Genomic DNA, 4,860 nt, shown 5'->3' with positions numbered 1-4,860 from the left:
ACAGAAGGCTTTCAGCTCAAAGTCTGCTGTTGTAAGTCAGTCAGGTGCAAAGTGTCTTTTAACGCTGAGGAACACCGCTTACACAGATGGGTCTCCTGGGTTGCTGGAACTCTCTTAGAAGCCCTGTCCATTGTTATGGGTTAGCTCAGCAAGATAGACCACCGACTCAGAATTAAAATTTTAAGAGCCTTTATTAAGCTGATCAGCTGACTGCTAGCCGTGTCCTTCCCATAAGAGCCCACAGCTTGCAGTGCAGACCAAGAGTACAGCAAGACCTTTTATCTGCAACACTACAAAGTCTTTTTTAAAAAAAACAAAAAAAAACTGCAAAGCGGTTCATTAGTCGTTCCTGGTACTGGCAGGGTAAAAAGTTTACATAAAATTTACGAGCAGGGTCACACCTGCCTGGGTTCAATCATAACACATTGCTTTTCTAGCGAGATAACTAGCCATCTTTCTTTCCCATGGTCCCTGCCCCTCAGTCTACTCAGTAATTCTTTTTGTCAGGCCCCTGCCCCTAGCACAGCTTCAATGCAAATATGTTGAAGAGCAGCCTGGTCATTTACAAAATGGACACGGTTCAATTTGGAAAGATGCATATGTTTATCTGAAGAATCCACCAGGAGGTTTTCTTCTGAAAATTGGCGTGATTAGCAGGCTTGGTTTCAGCAAGAAAAGGTTCTGGATTTAAGAGAATTGCTTATCCATCGGGACTGGCCACTTAAGGAGCAACTGTTTGTTATCCAGTTCAGTTCCTAATAGTTGCAAAGGTCACCAGGAAAAAGGCATATGCTACAAGTCATAAAATTTATGAAGCAGTTATATCATTGTAGACAAAAAACAACGAAAAAGAGTCACTTCTTGGACCTAAAGAAAAAATTAAGCTAGAAAGCTCTGCTGAAATAGAAATACCTGCAAAAACAACTCACCACCCAAAGCACTCAGTGGGTTTGCCAAACAGAACTCAGATCTGAAATGAAGACAAAATCAGAATTCACCTCGGGTGCTGCAGTTTATGCCTGAGCCCAAGCTCACGGATCCTGGGAAGTCCCATCCAGAAGATGTAGATATGTACAGCACTAGAAGCTGAAAGTCTACGTAGAGAATTACAAGATGTGTGAAGTTCCAAATGATAATAATACAAATCATGTAATGGGTAATTATGACACATAGAGCATAATTTAAAGCAAATTTATGCCACACATCTTCTAATGTATAGTTTGACCAATCAAGTAAGTGATTAGAACACAAACAGCAAATACAATCCAAACAATTCTATATAATAAAGAGGTAATATGCAAATTAACCCTCACGCCCTCACAAGATGGCTGCCTATGACCAGGCCAGCAGAGGGGTTAGTGAGGGACGACCAAACGACTGAACAGCAGGCTAGGTGAGGCGACCAGGCCGGTTGGGGGGCGGGGGGAATGAGGGCGACCAGGCCAGCAGAGGGGGACAGTTGGGGGCAACCAGGCCGGCAGGTGAGCAATTAGGAGCCAGCAATCCAGGATTGTGAGAGGGATGTCCGACTGCTGGCCCAGGAATTGGGCCTAAACTGGCAGTCGGACGTCCCCCAAAGGATCCTGGATTGGAAAGGGTGCAGGCTGGGCTGAGGGGACCCCCCTGCATGAATTTTGTGCACTGGGCCTCTAGTCTTACATGATTGGTGAAGAGGCAGAGGTAGTAATATTAAGATGCATTTGATGACTTAAGGGTGTTTATAAACAAAAAATAGAGTAAATATGTGAACAATTATGAGACTAAGATCTGAAAAAAATATGTATGTAGTTATGCAAACATATGTTTGCTTTAGCTTTTTCTCACTATCAATTCCCAACTTGTGACATTAATGTCAGCTAAATTAGAATGGTTTGTGGAAGGATATATTCTCTATCCTTCTCTTTTTTCATTTCCCAGAGCAGGAATAAAATATCGATATTTTATGACACTTTAAAAAAAGAAAATAGGAATAAAGAGCAAAGACTAAACATCTTATCTTCAAAGAGCTTTGGAACACAGTTCTGTTTTTTTCTAATATGGGCCAAATTATGCTACTGACTCCACTTGCATTTTTTTCCTCCAATGTAACTAGTTTATTCTAATTTTCCCTTCATTGTGTATGTGAGCCATAGTTGCCCCCTTGTGGATAATTCTGGAACTGTTCGCATGAATTCTTTTTGTTTTAAGTAGGGAAAAAAGACTGAAAATTAAGGTATTGTGGTCAATGGGCATTCTTTTTAAAGAATGTTGAGACTGACCAAAAAAGGTTGAAATTTCCAGACATTTCACCCTCTTCTATTAGTTTTAAAACTTGGAATTATGGTAGGGACCACACTTTAAATATGAAAGAGATGATAGTCACAGAAGTAAAAAAATTTTGACATTCTTTTAAATATGAGGATACAGAATTATAAAAGAAAGCTAGTCTCACCATTATTTAAATAGTAAAACCCTTAATGTTTACTGAGAGTAGGGCCAAGGGGCGATATGGCTTTCCTTAAGTTAGTTTAAGTTTACATAAATACAAATAAAGGAAAGCCAGCCATTTGATTAATCTTCACTTGCTACCTATGGAATTAACACCAGTTCTGAGAAAACCCAATCTTAAGACTGTGTACACATCCATGAGGCTGACCTTTCTTTAAGGGTTTTCTGTAACATACTAGTAAAAATAACTTCAGTGTGCTTAACTGAGCATTTGTGACTGGTTCCTAGGGAGCAGAGTATCATATAACAATCATTCCTTCTTCTACTCATGACTTCGTTTATTAAACAAAAACAACTACCGAGCACTTACTGTGGAGGGGTCACTGTTTTAGGTTGTGGGAATAAGACCCTTCTTTCCTCAAAAGAGTTGCAATCTGATATAGAGACAAAAATTGCAATAAAGTATTATACATTTCACCGCGGAAGTTTGCTCATGGGGCAAATGCAAGCAACATATTTTAAGTTCATTTCAGAGGAGCAGCTCAGAAAAGCTCCATAAAAGAGAGGACCTGAGATGTCTTGGGCGTCTTTAAACAGAGGAGAAATGGGAGCAAAGCAGTCTGGTCTTAGAACGCTCACGGGCACAGACATGGTCTTGTTCCCATTCACCATTCTTGGAGGCCTCAAAGGACACCAACTGATAACTTCCTCCTCCTCCTTTTCCTCCTCCTCCTCCTCCTCCTCCTCTTCCTCCTCATCATCATGATAACAAGGAAAGAACAAATTTTTATTGCCAGGTAGTAAAATAAATGTTTTCTTCCATATACCTTAGGAGTTCAATATTGTAATCATTCTCATTTTACACATACAAAAACGAAGACTCAGCCCTGGCCAATTTTCTCAGTGGTTAGAGTGTCGGCCCCTACACCTAAGACTTGAGGGTTCAATTCCCAGTCAAGGGCACCTACCTGGGTTGTGGGTTTACTCCACTGGTTGGGGGGGCGCGTGTGGGAGGAGCCAGTTGATGTGTCTCTCTCACAGGTATGTTTCTCTCTCTCCCCACCCCCTTCCTTTCTCCCTTCCACTCTCTCTGAAAAAGCAATGGAAAAAATATCCTCAGGTGGGGATAACAAAACAAAAGAGATGGCTCAGACAGAGTAAATGACCAGCTAAAATCTGGGTGTGTGCACTTCCACCTCCATCCCCTGAACCTCTGCGCTTTACTGGCTGGCACGGTTTGCCCATACTAAGGGCTCAAATATTGGTTGTTAAGTATAATAACTTCATAAAAGATAAAGTGAAGTGATTGACTTTGATGTTTATGATGCTGTTCAATGAATGCACATTAAGTGCCCATAGATGAATAATAAAAGTGAGAAATACTCCAGGAGTAGAGAATAAAACTTTGTGTTATGTATGTCTATTGGGAGCAAAGAATCCTTTTGAATGTCTGACTTCTGACTGCATAGCAGGAAGTCACACGCATATGTCATTGTTAGGCAGCATCAGGGGAGCCCCCCACCACCACGCCCAGGCAATGCACAGTAGAGAGGAGTACGTGCTGTGATCACTCTTTAAGGTTGAAACAGTTGGGGACTTTTATTTTACAAATCATCTGGTATATGTGAGTTATATTAGTCAAATAAGGAATTATTGGTTGGTTGAAAATTTTATGTTTGAATATTTTACAAATAACAGTAAACAACTCCTTTCAGGTTTAAAATACCACATTCAACAAATGAGTTACTATGCTGAAGAAAGTGATCAATATAGGAAAGCATTTGGAATCTAAAATATAAGCACCTGAAGGAACTGGGACTGGATGAGACCAGGTAAGACTAGACGGGCATGAGAAGGCGGCTCTATGAAAATACAGAACATTTTAAATCTACTCGGCTGATTCAGAACAAAGGGAAAGTGCTGATTGTCGTGGAGACTTGGCCTCCATGTGCTTACAGTTTGCAAGAATACACACTCGGTCCCTGACTTTTTGTATGTTGTATTTTTATATTCACAAACACACACGCATTCATACACAGATATAGTTGGTATTGTTCCTTTAGTCTTTGTTTTCCTTCCCATCATAGCATGAGAAAATTGGGAAACAAAATCAAACCAAAAAAAAATGAAGCTTTGAAAATAAGTGGGAATAGCATCGTTTCCCTCCAGAACATTCCTCTGCAGTGGTGTTATTATTCGTGGCAACACAGGCCAGTTTTTTCCTTGGACATGCAGGCGTGGTGAAGGAGTCTCGCTGGAGCTGGAATAAGCTTCAAAGACAAGTTCCCCCTCGGCCTTCTGCAGTGTGTGGTGGTGGTCAAGGCATGGAGACAGAATCAGAGATCTGGGTTGAGTCTAAACTTGTTGCCTTCAAGATTTGTGTTTTCAGCAAGTCATTTATCTTTCTAGGTCTCACTTTTTCATTTATAAATG

General features: G+C 40.7%; 1 pseudogene; it reads left to right on the top strand.

Annotated features, from left to right (window-relative positions):
• The window catches only part of LOC102775088, a 9,474-nt pseudogene extending 8,384 nt beyond the window's left edge, over positions 1-1,090 (top strand).
• The last annotated feature ends 3,770 nt before the right edge of the window (positions 1,091-4,860 follow it).

This window comes from Myotis davidii, unplaced genomic scaffold (genome assembly GCF_000327345.1).
Source record: "Myotis davidii unplaced genomic scaffold, ASM32734v1 scaffold452, whole genome shotgun sequence".
NCBI lineage: Eukaryota > Metazoa > Chordata > Mammalia > Chiroptera > Vespertilionidae > Myotis > Myotis davidii.
This window is presented reverse-complemented; position numbering and strand designations above follow the sequence as displayed.